At 33.8% G+C, this 18,609-nt stretch overlaps 1 pseudogene; it reads left to right on the forward strand.

Annotated features, from left to right (window-relative positions):
- Positions 1-14,753: 14,753 nt before the first annotated feature.
- LOC115867068 (ras-related C3 botulinum toxin substrate 1 pseudogene) lies at positions 14,754-16,256 on the forward strand (annotated as a pseudogene).
- Positions 16,257-18,609: the final 2,353 nt, after the last annotated feature.

Genomic DNA, 18,609 nt, shown 5'->3' on the forward strand with positions numbered 1-18,609 from the left:
TATTTTTTAACATGTGTCTTACATGAAATTTTAAAGAAAATTTCTCACTATGCATTTTATAATCAAACATTAATCCTCTAACAAAAGAACACAGAATCTTCTCTATAATACCATTTGTGTGTGTGGGTGTGGGGGTGTAGTGTGTGTGTTCATAACACTAGCCTACTCAATATGGAAAACATTTTTTCCTACATTCATAACATATCCCTTTGAGTGAAATGTAAAATCAATATGCTTTATTTAAAATAATCTTAAACTTTTAAAAAGCCTGTAAAATAGTAAATAAAGAAGAATTTGGAGTCAGACAGGATTAAATAGCTATCACAATAGTCATTCATTCAATGAACTCCTGAGCTTTACTACAACACCTGTTTTTTCATCTGTACAAATTTCCTCCATTAAACACATATGTTTTGATTGTTCTAGATGCTTGGGATACAGATGAAAAAAATAAAGATTTTCCCTCATGGGTTTGGTGTCCTAGTTGTGGGAAAAATTGCATACATAGGTAGGTTGGCAGGTAGGTAGATGATTAAATACATAGATTGACAGATAATTTTTCCCATATGCTAAATAATGTGAAAAAAGGAAAGAGAGTAATGGTCAGGGAAGTCAGGTAAAGTCTCTTCAGGGAGAAACTGATGTAAGCTGGGAAAATGAGTATTAAGTAGGCGTATGAGACTCTGGACAATGAGCCTTCAAGATGGAGAGAGCAGGGAGTAAGACCTTTGTGGCAGGAATGTACTTGCTGTGGTAATTGGACAAAAAAGAGAAAAAAAATGGCAGTTGAGTTAAGACATGTTCAGGGTTTACATTTAATCTCAAGTGTGGTTTGAGAGTTATTAACAGAGGCATTCTAATTTGAGGGTTTGTTGAGAACACTTTAAATTGTAAATGTATATAGGAATCTGAAACACTAGTTTTCAATAAGTTTTTGACATTTTTTCATTCTTCAAGAACCAGTGTTTAAAGATTTTTCCCAGGCAGTTTGCTATTACAAAAAGAACACCATATACATCAAAGACAAACAAACTTGGGTTTGATTCTTTTCTCTGACACCTACTATGTGACCTTGGGCCTAAAGGGATAAAAAACCACCTCAAGAAGCTTCCATATCTCCTCAAAAACCATTTCACAATCTCATTTGCCTCTACAAGTAGCACATATTCCCATTTCCCTTACAAAAAAGAGGGTTACAAATAAAATATAACAGGAATATTAAATATATAAATAACTATAATTATTGAATACTATCAAATATTAACATATTGTGATAAGAAGCATTGTAACAATATAATTATAATACAAGTATTCAAAACTTCATTTAGGAGATTTCTAAAGCCAGAAACATGTTGGCAAAACTTATCTACTGAATTAAATAAAACTTTGATTTTCCATGCTCCTTTGTTCAGAATAAACTTAGAAAAGGACAGAATCAGGTTACTCTCTTAGAAAGATTTCTAATCTTATAAATTTCATAAAGATGTTTAGTTAGCTCAATTTGCACTGATCCCACCTATCCAGGCTATTTTCATATTAGACTTGACACACTGCCTGTAATATTAATGAGTTTTGTATATAGATATTTGTGTGATGTGACTATTATAGACCTCATACTATCAGCCTGCAGTACCACAAAACAAATTAAAATAAATTAACAGAAGTAGAAAGAAATCTGTTTTTTTAAATGTCCATGTGGAAACATTTTTAAGCCTCTATAACCATGTTTATCTCCACAGTAGCTGTGATATTTAACATCATCTTATAGGTTAATATATTTTTGAATCTGAAGTTCTAGCTATAACTTCTCCCATAAAAATTGTATCAAATAATTTAAATAGTCAATAAGAGGTGGACATGATTGCTTTCATTTCTTTTCCATATAAATGTGGGTGTTGATTGTAGTTAGGCTGTACCTTTTCCACTATTGGGAAGGAGGTGAGGTAGATAAACTTTCTCTTATGCTCTAGGGTCATTTAATAAATGGAGAGGACTGAATGTTACTGTAGATCTTATATTTGAGTTTTTTGCAATAAGGGCAGAGACTTTGGGTTTGCCCACTTGGAGAGGAGGTGTATATATTCCCCATCCAAAAAAAAAAAAAAAAAAAAAAGTAGAGAATCCACCCCACAAGAGAAGACAGTAGCTAATACCAACAGTATGCTATTCAACCCTATTTCTCTTCCTGGGTCTATGGGATGACTATTTTTCCTAGCCTTCCTTGCATTTATTTGTGGTCACACTATTATGCTTGTGCCAATGGAATGTGCCCAGAATTATGTGGGTTACTTCCAGGCCTGACCCTGAAAATCAGTCATGACATCCTCCACACTTTCTTTCTCTCTCATCCCCAATAGTTGGAACTGAAAACTCACGGATGATGGAGCCATAGAATGGAAGGGGCCTGGATTACTGAATGAAAGGTAAAATTCTAACTTCCAAGAAGTTAGTTACAGTGCATATATATTTTATTTTTGTATCCAGAGTGCCTTCCATGCTTCTGGAAACACAGTGGCTGTTCAATCAATTTATGACTGACAGATGAACTGACTGGTAGAATGAATAGTTGAATGTCTCAAAAGGGTACATTTGATTAAGTAAGCATCACCCCAAAACAACGTGGGTTCATTTCAGATTTAGTTTCAGATATAACTTAGTTTATTCTTTGTAAGTGAACATATGAAAATAAAATCAAACACATATAGGTTCCTTGTTCAGTATTAATTTCCTATTGCTATAACAATTTGTTGTAACAAATTACCATAAACTTGGTGGCTTAAAACAACACAGATTTATTATTTTACAGTGCTGTAGGTAAGAAGTCTGACGTAAGTCTCACTGGGCTAAAATCAAGGTGCCAACAGGGCTAATTTCTTTCCAGAGGCTCTTGAGGATTGTTCTCTGCCCTTTCCAGCTTCCAGAGGCTGTTGACATTCCATGGCTCATGGCTCCCTTCCACTATCTTCAAAGCCTGCAACAGCAGATTTGGTTCTTACATCACAGTAATCTGACTTCCACTTCTACCTCCCTCTTCCACTTTTAAGGATCCTTGGACTACACTGGGCCCACTTACATAATCCAAAATAATCTCCTTATTTTAAGATCAGCTAATTAACAAAGTTAATTCCATCTCTAATTCCCCTTTGCCATGTTAGGTAACTTATTCATAAATTCTAGGGATTCGGATATGGACATCTTTAAGAGGCCATTATTTTGTCTACCACAGTTCTTTTATATATAATTAATAGTTTATTATATTTAATGAAATTCATAAAATGTCATAATCAAGAATTTTCATAGGAAGCCACAGATTTCTATAGAACACATCAAACTAATTTTATTGATTTCCATTCTTGCATAGACTGAAAAAGTTAAGGAGATAAAACATGGAAGTTCTGCTTCAAATTCATATTAACATATTTGGAGTCACCCTGTATTATGCAGGATCAGTGTAGTTAAAGAATTTTCCATCTGTTATTATTTGTTATTTTACCAATCTACTACATATGTAGGCCCTTAAAACAGCTGAAATAATCTCTTTCTGGAGGCTGCAATGTGCCTTTGTAATGGAGGGGATGATTTTGAGATATTTTCAGTTTCTACTGTGACCGTCTAGAAGTGTCTAGAGTGACATCAAATTTCACATTCATCCTTGTTCACTCAGAAACCCATTTAGCTTGGGGCAAATGGGATATATTCTTTCACATTGCTGACACTACTGAAGAGCCAAATAATGAAGGATCCTGCAGCTTTTGTTCTTCAATTCCCCAAATCCCATGTTTATACCATGGCTTTTTTTCATTGGAGAAAGGTTGGTCTCATAAAACAAAACTGCCTCAGATTTCATATCACTAGCACTTCCTGATACAAGGCACTTGAGTTCACAAGCTGAAATCTGTCATTTTCTCTGTTTATTATTTTCAGCATCTTTTTTCAGTTCCTCATCTAAATAAACCAAAACAAAAAGTAACTAACATTTGGTTATCTACCTATTGGTAAATTAAAGCTTTCACTGACAGAAAAGAATGTTTGAGAACCTCAGAAATCTTGTTTCCTCTACTTTAAATACTACTAATTTGTTTAAGTTCTAACTACCCAATGTTTGTAATATTTGGCATCATATTCTTTTTGATAATGACCATGGTCATCTGACCATCTCTTTGACTGCTATTATTAAGACTACTGAATTTAAGGCTATATCAGTAATTTCAGCTGAAGAGTGAGTTTTTATCTTATCCTCTTAAGGCATTCAATGTTATCCTGATTGACACTCAAGGTCTAAAGAAATAACAGAGGAGTAAACCAATTGGTAGTGAAATAAGAGTTGAATATTAACTAAGCACAGCTTCTAGAGAGCTTTCAGACAGGAGTTCTACAAGGGACAAATAACCTCCACGTGAGTGAGCACCAAAATAATAAGAATGGGAAAATCCCATCTGACTTCTAGTTGAAGTCTCCTACTTCAAGTAAAGCAGATTTCCAAGGTCAGGTCTAGAGAATAAAAACATTTGAGCTCACTGGCCAGATGCTCCATTGGAAAGGAAAAGTTCAAGCCTATTGCTGGCAGAAAAGTGGGGAGAATGTAAAATAATTTGTGCTAAGGACCAAGAATAAGTGATGAGCTAGAAAATGATCATCTTACCCATAATGGTGGAATAGGGGCTGTACAAAGCCAATTTAGAATTCAGGTGAGAGTGTTAGTTCTGCTGACAAAATTTTGAGCTCCACCATGCTTTGCAACACTAAGTTGGACTTTCTGTGTTTCCTTAAGTTGACAGTCTCAGGCCATTTTTGTATCCATTTGGTTTCTTCATGTTATTGTCCACAGAAAAGTGAACTAGGTTTTAATCCCATGATTTAGAATGCAAATTTATCTCAGAATATAGAAGTTAGCCTCACAAAGACTAATTTGGTTAGTCATCTGGGAGCTATTTGCATTACTTTGGACATCTGACACTGTCAAATTTAGACTGCTTTAGTTTATTTTTAGAAATATACTTATTAGAAGGGTTACTCTGGGAGATGATGTCAGAAGAGAAAAATATTATTTTTTTCTTTCAAAATATTTTCTTGCATTATTATGAAGAGGAATGCTGAGTGTGGCTATCTACTCACATAAAATTGAACTGGAAGTGTTCACTAAAGACCTCAATATTAGAAGGGAAATGATATAAATAGAAATTTTGTTTTTAAATCTCTAAAAAATAAATAGTCTTTGCTATCTTTTCTGTGATCACTGGTCTCGGGAACATCTTATTTAAAAGCTTCTATGGTAAGTTCCTTGAGTCGATTCTTATGGAATATACCTCCAAACTGAAGTCAAAATATAACTCTTTACTTCTGTTTTTACTGTTGTTTTCACACATTTATGAAGAAGGTAGATGGCAATAACATTCTTTGAGACTCCACCATGTAAGAAGCATACTGGTAGTTATTATAATTAATCCTCACAATAACTCTGTGATACTGTGTATTGTTATAACTATTTTAAAAATGAAGAAACATATGGAGAAAGTAAATGATGTGTTCAAGAGTGTGAGTGAGGATGGAAATCCAGGTCAGCTTGATTTTAAATTCATGTTCTCTCTAATACACTGCACTGTCTCTGCGTGAAAAACAAGGTTTCCATTTCCCACACTTTACCTGTCTATCATTCTGCCGTGCATATCCTCTCTCAGAAATGGAAAGAGTATACAAGTAAGACAGAATTTCGGCCACCCCACTGACTTCAAAAGATAAATAATTTTTATCTCTATTTACCAGAATCCCTATGAGATTAACATTAGTCATTAGTCAATCCCAAATTAAGTGGAGATATACATTTCTTTTGTTATTCTTGGCTTAATATTTTAAAATATAATATACATTATTATATTTAAAAAATTTAAATATAGTATACATCATACCCATTATGTATGTATATGCATTTGTATATGTTTATATGAATATATACATACCTGTATGTATATACATACATATATACACATACATATACATACACATACACACATATGTATATACATTCTTTACATGTTCTATAAATACATAAAGATATATATAATAGATTTATATATATATGTCATATGTGATATGATATATACCATTCAGAATAACAATAAAAGTAGGATCTATGCACTAAGCTCTACAATTAAGAAATAGAATATTACTAGTGTCTTTGAGGAACACTTTGAACACAGCCTCAATGCATAACTCTCCCTACAGGTAGTCATCATTGTTTTTTTTTTTTCTTTACAGTTTTATCATGAATGTAAATATACCACAAAAGATATAGGGCTTAATGGCAAAAAAAATAATTTTATATAAATTGAGTTGTATTATATGTATTTCTCTGAAACTTTCTTTTTTTCAAAGTTTCATTGGTGAGATTCATTATGTTTATGGGTATGTATGATATTGTGGTTTATAATGAGAAATATAGATTTTGTCTTCTACCTGGTTCCTGGCGTAGAGATCCAAAAACACTTAGAACTTCCTAAGTGATGAGAGCATAATAAAAGTTCCTTTGTTATATTAATGAGGTGACTTTTGGAAATCCCCTGAAGATGGGAGGCTATTTTCCAGGGGAACCAACTATGATTAAAGGATTGGAACTTTTAGTTCATACCTCCCAACCTCTGGGAAGGACAGAGGCTGGAGGTTGAATGAGTCACCAATGACCAATGATGTAATTTATCATGTCTCTGTAATGGAATCTCCATTAAAAAAAACAAAAGGAGGGGGTTGGGAGAGCTTCCAATTTGGTGGGCCAACAAGAATATATCCACATGCTGATGCCAAACTCCTCAGGGACAGAAGATTCTCTGGTCAGGACCTCTCACTATGTATTTCTTCATCTGGCTGTTTATTCTTATCCTTTAATATCCTTTGTAATAAACTGTAATTTAGTAAGTAAACTAGCTCCTCGAGTTCTGTGAGCAGCTCTAGCAAATTGAGCTCTTGAAAGGGTTGTGAGAACCTTCAATTTATAGCCAGTTGGTCAGAAGCACAGGTAACAACCTGGACATGGTGTCTGAAGTGCGGACAGTATTGTGGGGCTAAGACCTTCACTTGCGGGATCTGATGCTATCTCCAGGTAAACAGTGTTAGAAGTGAATGGAACTGTAAGACACACAGCTGGTGTCCAAGAATTGCTTGGTAGTTTGAAAAAAGACACACATCTTACTTTCTACTTGTTCATTTTTACTGCTTTATAACAATCCAATGTTCCAATATAGAATAATTGATTTATCTATTCTCCCATCTGTGGTTTATTATGGAACTTATTATTCAAACTTATACAACACTGCTTTTGTTCTTACTCATTCCCCTGGAGCATATATGCAAGGGTTTCCCTAGGGTATATATTCAAAAGTGAAATCACTGACTACTAGATGATACACATATTCAGATTCATTAGGTAATACTGAGTTTATTTTCCAAAATGGATATACCAATTTATCTTGTATCCAGCAGTGTGTAGGAATTTCCACTGTTTTATTTACCTGTCAAAATTTGACAGTCATTTTTTCTTATCTGGACATTTTTAAAATGTCATTTCATTATATTTTTAATTTGCATTTCCATAATGACTAATGAGTGGATCATACTTAAATCTGCTTGCTGACCAGCTTGCTTCTATGAATTTCCTGCTTCTGCCTTTGTCACATTTTTCTATTGAGATATCTATTTTTCTTCATGATTTATAGTGATTCTTTTTCCATTATGAGCATCAGGATTCTTTTTATGATGTATTTTGAAAATATTTTCTTTTAGTTTCTTTTCATAAATAAAAGTGTTTAATTTTAATGAAATTGATTCTAATATTTCCCTTAGGTTTTTTAATTTTTTTAGATTCTTTAAGAATTTCTTATCTGCCCAAAGGTGGAAAAAAATATATTAACTTATAGTTTCTTAGATCATCTAATGATTTACTATCACAATTAATTTTGTTATCCATCTGAAATTGACTTTTTTGTTTATTTTGTGAATTAGGGATTTAATTTTATTTTTGTTTGCATATAGATAATTAATTATCAGCACTTATCTACACTATCCCACTCATACACAGATTATCATAAATGCTTTGTCTGTGGTGTAATATCAGTTTCCATAAATGAAATACTATTTCCAAGTTCTCTCTTCTGAATAATTCTGAACAATTTCTGGAATATTGACCTACGCTTGTCAGTGACGTTTGTTTAAAACTTTTTGATAAATTTGTTTTTTTGTATTAATGGAAAGACTCTTATTTTTCTCTCTCAGTTGTGCCTTGGCTAATTTTGAGTTCTCACTTTTTAAAGTACATTTTACCACCAACTTGTAATTTCCATTATGAAAAATGTTAGATTTTTTTCATTGAAATTTTACTCAATAGTTAAATTGGGGGCAAATGAATCTCTTTTTATATTAAATATTTCTAACTTTGAATATTATATATCTCTACCTTTACAAAAGACTTTGTTAAAGTTTCAAAATTTATAATTTTCTCACAATTATCTTGCAACTGTAATTGGATCTTGGTTTAAATAATGCCATTTAACTTTGTTGTTGGTATTTTCTAAATAGCAATCATACCATGAACAAGTAATAAGAGTTGTATTTCTTCTTTTTAATCTATATATTTGCTACTTATTTCTTGCCCTACTATGCTGATTAGGTCATCCAGGATGACATTGAAAAAGTAGGAAGTTTGGGGCTAAAGAAAACAAATAGCTAGAAAAAAAAAGACAGAAAAATGTATAGACAAATAATTAATTTCAATACAATTTTGAATCTTGAAATTAAAATTTAAGTGTTATAAAATTTCGACATTATTTTAAAAAATGTTGAGTGGAGAAATAAACTTCTAGATCACTTCAAGAAACATAAAGAAGATCGAGAGAAAGAGATTCAGTTGAATCACAATAAATTTTTTTCTAGTTTTCAAAAGGAAATTAATAATGTATATCAATTTTCAAGATTAATATAATAATGTAAGTGCCAACATCCAATTAAATATTGTAAAGATAGCTAGCAGATATTTAAAATGTCATGGATGTTACTCCTTTGTCTCTACTTATCACAGATAGTTATAATTATTGGGACAACACTGGTATAGGGGAAAGGTTTGATAAAGGAAATATATTTTTAAATTATATACTTTTCTATTATTTCAAACTTTTAAAAATAGAATATTTTATGTGTGGTAGAAGAAAATAAATTTGATAAAAGTAATGGGCTTTTTTCATGCTAAGTATAGTTCATATACTTACAAATTTGAAGAAATAAATATTATTTATGATACCTGAATTGACTGACACTTTTTCCATGCTTCCATTAAATTGTCCAAATATTTTTTTTTCCTGAAATTATACATTAATCCCATTCTTTATCACTTTTCAATTGAACTTTATATTTGTGCTCAACAGAATATCACAAGCACAGTTTGGTCTAGATCTATCAAAATACTTCTTCTGAGTCCATTTAAAAAATGAAAATTATTGAAACCAACCTCATACCTACTGAATCAACATCACTGGGAATAGCATCCAGAAATATTAACTTTAACAGTGTCCTAGGTGTTCTTGATATGTATTATATTTTGAGAACCATTGCTCTTACCCTAGAGTGCACATTGGATTTTTCTCCCTACTTTCACTAAATACTACTAAGACATAGCTTCTGAGATTTTAATGTAGTAGCCCTGTGATGATAACTGAACATAGATATAGATAGGTAGATAGATAGATAGATAGATAGATAGGTGGATATATAGATATCTTTGAAGAGTTATCCAAGTAGTTTTGTTGCTTATCCTTTACTGTATAGAACATGTAGTGGACATGAATTTGACTAACATCCCAACATATCTTTTAACAATCTGGTTACATTTTGTTAGTTTCCTATATAATGAGTCCTACCTTTACAAACTAGGACTTAAAATAACAATACAGCAACAAACAGACATATATTTCCCAGGTGCTTTTGCAAACACATAGACTAAGTCTCACTAATTAGACTCACCCAGCTAAGATTAATGAGGAAATAAACAGCATGTGGAGATATCACAGTTTGGTGGGGGGAGGTAAGAGCAATTTGGATAAGTTCTTTAAAAATTAGAGACCAAATATTTGGCTGAGAAGTATAATATCTAGAAAAATTAAGATTATCCAACGACCACTTTTATGAAGTATCATTGTTGTCAATTATCATTGTCAAATATATTCAATTAGTGATGAAGGATTGAATTGTTAAAAATGTAGGAATTTAAAATGTAGGTATTCCCCTACATTTGTTATTCACTCACATTAGAAGCTAATAACCTTAGAGATCTAGTATCAGTTTACTTGTGAGAAATATAAAATCTCTTGATATCAAGATTTAACAGGAATGTACATCAGACGCTCCATAAACCTCAATACTGTTTTTATTTGTTCTCTTCCTTTTTTCTTTTTGAACTGCAAAATATTCCACATAATTGATGTACACAGCTTGATGAGTTTGGAAAGAAGTATACACTTGTGAAACTATCACCACAATATCTGCCATGAACCTACCCATCCCCTCCAAAAGATTTCTCTCACCCTCATTTATTTATACAAAAATTTTAGTTTTTATTTTTAACTTAAAAACACGTAATATAAAATCTACCTTCTTAGCAAATTTTTAAGTAAACAATAGAGTGTTGTTAATTGTAGACACTATGTTATACAGTAGATCTCTAAGACTTATTCATTCTGGATAATCAAAACTTTGTACCCTTTGACATATACCCCCCTATTTTCCCCTCCTTTCTAGCCTCTCGCAACCACCATTCTACTCTTTACTTTTATAAGTTTGACTACTTTAGATTTGTAATATAAGTGGTATCAAGTAGTTTTTGTCCTTCTCTTTCTTTCTCATTTTACTTAGCATAATGTCCTCCAGTTTCATCCATGTTGTCACATATAACAGTGTTTCCTTCTCTTTTAACACTGAATAATATACTGTTGTGTACATATACCACGTTTTCTTTATCCACTCATCTGTTGATGAACATTTAGTTTGCTTCCATATTTTAGCTATTGTAAATAATGCTGCGATGAGCATGAAAGTGCAGTGATCTCTTCGAAATTTTGATTTCATTTCCTCTGGATATATAGCAAGATGTGTGATTGTTGGATTATATGGTAGTTCTATTTTTAATTTTTGAGGAATCTCCATATTGTTTTCCATAGTGGCTGTACCAATCTATATTTCCACCAAATGTGCACAAGGATTCTCATCTCCACACCTTTGCCAACATTTGTTATCTTTTTTTTTAATAAAAGCCATCCTAATGGATATGAGGTGCTATCTCATTGTGGTTTTGATATGCATTTCCCTAGTTATTAGTGATGTTTATTACCTTGTTTTATATCTGATGGCATTTTACAAGTCTTCTTTGGAATAATGGCTACTCAATTTCTTTGTCCATTTTTTTTTATTTGGGTAATTTCTTTTTCTGTTGAATTGCTCTTGACCTTTGTGACATAATAGGAGTGTATATCAAATACTCCATGAATCTCACTACTGATGTCTATTTCTTATAGCAAAGACAATATGCAATTTCCTTCTCTAAAAAGGAATAAATCAGAATTTCTTCCAGGTTGCTTGTGAGACTACTGAATACGTTTTTTGAAAAAATCCTCTTATTTAAACTAATTTATATCAAATTTAGTATATGCATGTACAATTTTTGAGGTCAAAAGAAACATTAAAATGTATTCTTTTTAACCAAAGTAAAAAATAAAATTGGTAGATGTTGTTCTTTCCAATCATTTGAGACAGAGACTGTAGATCATAAATATTTTAAACTATTATAAAGAAAACAGAGAAATACTCAGAATAATTTTTACTCAAAATCACAAAGCTATCTTCTTTTAAAATTACTTTAGAAGAAACTGTTGAAGGGAATGGAGAGCATCAAAACAAAATGAATACATAAAGCCAGGACCATTCTTTTCATAAGGATTTAAAAGTTAAAATATTTTGATTCATAAAAAAGAAATTATTTATTACATAAATAGGTTAAAATAGTGATGATTGTGCAGGTACAATATATTATGGATCAAGATTATATACATCTAGATACTGAAAAATATGCCTTATGTTACAGGTCTGCGTTGGCTTAACTAAGACCTAGAAATCATCTCACCTGACTGAAAAACAGATTTTGAAAACATGTAGAGAGGACAGATTCACTGACCTGTATAATCTCCATAATTTCCCAGGTCATATCTGTCTTGACTCTCAGACTCCTCTAAGTAAGAACTAGAAATCAAAAAATTTTTAATTCGCTTAAATTATCCCTTATTTCATACATTCTATTTTCTTTCCATTTTTTCAGCTCTTGGCAAGATGGAAACTGTCTTAACCTGCTAGACTTTTGGCCTAAAATAGATTAGGGCATTTACCTTTTGTCTATACAAACCTGGCTAATCTAGCCACTACCCAAGCTTCAAGGAATTACAGAGCCCTCGCTTATGAAAAATATGTGATAATGTTTTGGAAAATAATACAGAGCTTGTAAAAATGATGGTTGCCACTCTTTTTTCCCAAGTCTTTTCAAATATTGTTAACATAAATGCACCCCACTCCTTCCAGATGAATTTGGACTCAGCCACAGTTCAAACAATACCACATCTTGCACATTGGTACTGGGCTTGAAATCTTTGGCTTGAATCTGTTACAAACATGACTGTATCACCTTAGGTATTGGCATACTATTCTCCCTATCTTCTGGAGAGAATGAAATGTGTAACAAAAGACTTAAGTGGTAATAATAAATTTTTGAAGACAGAGTCAGAGGAAGAGTTAAATTGAATCTTTTGTGAAGATTGATGAATGAAAAATCATAATGATTTATTGCAAGGTAGGAAGAACTTGTCCAGCTGAGGACCAATTGAGTGAATGCCTAAGGAGATGTGTAACGAATTCTTCTATAGTATATTGAACACAGGAAAAGGAAAAACAAAATTTGCAAATTTTTTTGATAACTATGAGATATGATCTATGTGAGGAATTTATTTTATATATACACACATAGGTTTATCTCATGTAATACTCTGAACAACCTGTGTATTATTTGGCAGACATCCTTTGAGGTCTTGAATGTCTGATAAAAACCAAACAGATAAAAATTCTAAGGGCGAAAATCAGTAAACAAGCAAAATTAATTAATATAATATACAATACATGAGAGTTTAATAAGTACTTTGGAGAAATAATAGAGAAAAAAGATAATTGATGCTTGTGTTAGTGGGACATGAAAATTTTTAAAGTGTGCTGTACTGCATACATCTATTAGCATGGATGATTAATTTTCTTCTCCTATTGTGCATCTCTGTACAATAGCATCTAGAAAGCTAAAAATTACATTTCCCAAACATCCTTGAAACTAAAATTCTGGGTACAAAAAATGGACCAATTTGGTGCATTTGGGTGAGCTTCGTAAGGGAGAAATGAGGTGAAGACCATTTCTCTGCAGAGTCTTTGCTCTTTTCTAAGGAAAAATTATGGTTACAAAGTTCTAGATTTAGTCATCAATTTCATTCCTGTGTATCAAGAGTTGTAGTGGAAGCTGAATTCTAGGAGGCATTTCTAAAATCATAGACTACAGCCTACTTCCTCAGTCTCTCAAATTGTTTTTTCTAAACTTATTTCCATGTATTAAATCCTTTTCTGAGTGTGTGTGTGGGAGGGATAAATTGGGAGATTGGGATTGACATATATGCACTACTATATATAAAATAGATAACTAATAAGAACTTGCTGTATAGCACAGGGAACTCTGCTCAACACTCTGTAATGGCCTATGTGGGAAAAGAATCTAAAAAAAAAAGAAAAAAAGAATGGATATGTTTATATGTATAACTGATTCACTAGGTTGTACAGCAGAAACTAACACAACATTGTTAATAAAATCTACTCCAGTAAAATTTTTTTTTAAATCCCTTTCTGTTTAAATATTTAAATTGGTTGTCTTGAGTACTACAGGACATTAACAAAGGCCCCACTGAGAAGATGACTTGTGATCAAAGACTATGTGGATATGTGAGAAAGAGCTCTCCAAGAAGATGGAACAACAAGGACCAAGATCCTGAAGTAAGAGAACACCTGACATATTCAACAACCAAGAGAGTCTGAGGGACCAGCAAAAAATGAGCTATATATATATAGGAGATGAATGTAATTTTTCATGAAGAAGGCTAAATATTGACAAGATGTAAGTTCTTCCCAACTTGACCTATAGATTCAATACAATCCCAATCAAAATCCTAGCAAATTATTTTATGAATATTAACAAATCAGTTCTAAAGCTTATATAAAGAAGCAAAAGATCCAGTATTGGAGGAGTAGAATAAAGTTAGAGAACTGACACTACCCAACTTCAAGACTTACTATAAAGTTACAGTAATCAAGACAGTATAGTATTGGTGAAAGAGTAGAAAAATAGATCAGTGGAACAGAACAGAGAGCACAGAAATAGACCCACATAAATTTATTCCACTGATCTTTGACAAAGAACCAAAAGTGATACAATGGAGCAAAGATAGTCTTTTCTATAAATGTAACAATTGGACATGCACATATGAAAAAAAGAACAAAAACAGAATCTAGACACAGACTTTATACTCTTTACAAAAATTAACTCTGGAGTTTTCCCCAGCTTTGGGTGGTGGCTGCTGCTGGGCTCCGGCTTCACAACGGCGGAGGGCAAGGCGGCGTGGACAGTGGCCCCGGCACCCCTCGCCCCGCCACCCGCAGCCGCGCGCCCGCCCGCCCGCCACGCCCCGAGCTCTCCGCTCTTCGCCTCAGTGCCCGGCCACCGCCGCTGCGGCCCAGAGAGCAGCCCAGATGCAGGCCATCAAGTGTGTGGTGGTGGGAGACGGAGCTGTAGGTAAAACTTGCCTCCTGATCAGTTATACGACCAATGCCTTTCCTGGAGAGTATATCCCCACTGTCTTTGACAACTATTCCGCCAATGTTATGGTGGATGGAAAACCGGTGAATCTGGGCTTGTGGGATACAGCTGGACAAGAAGATTATGACCGATTACGTCCCCTATCCTATCCGCAAACGGATGTATTCTTGATTTGCTTTTCTCTTGTGAGTCCTGCATCATTTGAAAATGTTCATGCAAAGTGGTACCCTGAAATGCGACACCACTGTCCCAACACTCCTATCATTCTGGTGGGGACGAAACTTGATCTGAGGGATGATAAAGACACGATTGAGAAACTGAAGGAGAAGAAGCTGACACCCATCACCTACCCGCAGGGCTTGGCCATGGCCAAGGAGATCGGTGCCGTCAAATACCTGGAGTGCTCGGCACTCACGCAGCGAGGTCTTAAGATGGTGTTTGATGAAGCTATCCGGGCGGTTCTCTGCCCGCCCCCCGTCAAGAAGAGGAAGAGAAAATGCCTGCTGTTGTGAATGTCCGGGCCCCTCCCGCCTGTCCCTGTCCCCCAGGACCCTTTGTACGTTTTGCTCAAACGGTGGAGCCTTCGCACTCAATGCCAAGTTTTTGTTACAGATTAGTTTTTCCATAAAACCGTTTTGAACCAATCAGTAATTTCTAGGTTTTGTTTGTTTAAAGTGTAAGAGTTCAAACTTTCACATCCTATTAAAGTTTAGCCCTAAGATGACGAGCTTCCTTAAAGCCTTATTTCTCAAAGCCCCTATTCTTGCTCAGATTAAGAGTTGCCAAAATACCTTGTGAACTAAGTTGCATTGTTGGGCTAAGAACTCTAAGCACTAAACTGTTCAAAGACATTTGTTTGGAAGAGACTAGCTTCTGAGGCAGGAGATGCAGACGCTCGCTAATGAGTTTCAGACGCGAAGAGCAGTACAGCCTCCTTACTGAAACGTTGCCATTTAATGCATCCTGTTTTACCAGCCCACGTTCACTACCTAACACTGTACTGTACATCATAATGAACGAGTGTAACAGCTCAGCTCTTTGGATCAATCTTTTTGATTTCGTAGTGAGATTTTTAAAACAAATTAGTGTATTAGCTTTTGTGAGATTTTGAACAGAGCTTTTACTCCCATGTTCCCTCCGATGAAGCATTCTGCTCTGGCCGTGGGTCCACTGGGTGGAGTGTGTGGAACACTTGTGATCAGAGGATGAAGACAGTATTTTAACAAAATATGGAGATTAATTTACACTACATTGTATACGTAATAATTAAACTATTAAAAGTGTCACGGGTAAACGTTTTTAAAGGTTAATTTCTGTCAAATGCAGTAGATGATGAAGAAAGGCCGGTATTATCCGTAAGTGTTTTCTTAAGCTTTTCCTTTTCCTTAAACGTGCCCATCCCTCCTGAAATTGGGCACTTAATCCATCTTTGACCTCATCATTCTCATAGTTGCTAACTTAGTAAGTGCTTTTCTTATAGAACCCCTTCTTAATGAGCAATATGCCTCCTTGTATTATAAAATCGTTCTGAATATGCATTAGAAAATTTTTTTGTAGATTAGTAAAAGTGCATTCCTGTTTTCATGTTAACTTATCCAAAGCTAGTAAGTGCTTTCCTTGGTTTTCTAGTAACTAGGTGTAAAAATCCTATGTTGCAGCTTTACAGTTTTTAAAATACTTAGATATTCTTAAACTGTAAACCCTGCCAGATTAACGACACTGCACCTGGACTAATAACACTGACCGCCTCTTGCCTCACAGCGTACACACGCTTCCTGTCCTTGCCCTAACGATATTTCTTGGGGTCTGTGAGGTTCTGTCAACCCTGTGCTCGTGCTAACGAAGTTCTGTACAACTTACCCACTGGCAAGAATATGAGCTTGGACCTTTCAACCACTAGAAAAAATTTTTTTAAATTGACAGTTGCAGAACTGTGGAGTGTTTTTACATTGATCTTTTACTAATGCAATTAGCAGTATGTTTTGTATGTATGACTTAATAAATCCCTGAATCATGAAAAAAAAATTAACTCTGAATGGACCTAAATGTAAAATGCAAAAGAATAAAACTCCTAACAGGAGAAAACCTACATGGTCTTAGGTATGGTGATGACTTGTTAGATACAACACAGATACAATCCATGAAAAGATTAATTGATAAGCTGGACTTTATTAAAATCAAAAACTGCTCTGAGAAAGACAATGTCAAGAAAATGAGAAGACAAGCCACAAACTGGGAAAATATATTTGCAAAGATACAACTGATAAAGGACAGTTATCTAAAATATATGAAACCCTTAAAACTCAACAATAAGAAAATACATGACCCATTTTAAAAAAATGGGCCAAAGACCTTAACAAACAGCTCATCAAAGGAGAAATATAGTTGAAAAATAAGCAAATGAAAAGATGTTCCATATAATATGTCATCAGGAAAATGTAAATGAAAACAACAATAAAGTACCAGTACACACCTATTAGAATGGTAAAATCTGGAACACTGAAAAAACCAAATACTGATGAGGGTGTGAAACAAGAACACTCATTCACTGCTAGTGAGAATACAAAATGGTATAGCCACTCTCAGTTTCTTACAGTTTCTTTCTTACATACTCTTACCATACCCTCCAGCAATCCCACTCTTTCATATTTACCCAAATGAGATGAAAACTTATGTCCACACAAAAATTTGCACATGGATGTTTATAGCAGCTTTATTCATATTTGCCAAAACTTGGAAGCAACCTAGATGCTCTTCAGTAGACTAATAGATAAATAAACTGTGATACATTCAGACAATGGAATATTGTTCAGTGATAAACAAAGAACTAGTAAACCATTAAGAAGAAACTTAAATGTATATTATGAAGTAAAATATGTCAATCTTAGAAAGCTAAAAACTTTAGCTTTTATGTCCAACCATATGACATTCTGGAAAAAGCAAAACTGGAAAAGACAGTAAAAGACTGGAAAAGTCAGTAAAAATCTCAGTGGTTGCCAGGGATTGTGGGTTGAGCGTTAAATAGGGAGAACACAGAGAATATTTAAGGCAGTGAAAATACTCTATATAATACCATAACGATTAATACATGTCATTATGCATTTGTCCAAATGCATAGAATATACAACACTAAGAGTAAAACCTAAGGTAAACTTAGGATTTTGCATGATTATGATATGTCGATATAGGTTCATCAATTGTAATATATGTAAAACTGATATGGGATGTTGATATTGGAGGAGACCATCTGGGAGCACGGAGTACATTGAAAATCTCTGTAACTTTCCCTCAAATTTGCTATTTATGACCTCTCAAGGCCACATTAATAGTGTTTGCTTTTACTTGAGTGAAATGGTAAGCCATTAAAAGGATCTGTTGTGATCTTTTATATTAATAAGAATGCCTCTATACCATTGCTGTGTTGAAGAAAGACTAATGGAAGACAAAGGTGGGAGTAGGAAACTAGTGTGAAAGCTATTACTGGCATCCAAATGAGCAACACAGGTAGCTTGGGCCAAAATAATGGCAATGGGGTAGTGAGAAGTAAACAGATTCTGAACCAAAAATTGAAAGGATTAAGTGTTGTGAAACTAAGTCAAGGAAGGCTCCAAAATTTTGACTTGAGTAGTTGGGAGGAAGGAGTTTCTATCTACTGACTTGGGGAACAATATAGACAAAAGAGGTTT

The sequence above is a fragment of the Globicephala melas genome, chromosome 5, assembly GCF_963455315.2.
Source record: "Globicephala melas chromosome 5, mGloMel1.2, whole genome shotgun sequence".
NCBI classification, from domain to species: Eukaryota; Metazoa; Chordata; class Mammalia; order Artiodactyla; family Delphinidae; genus Globicephala; species Globicephala melas.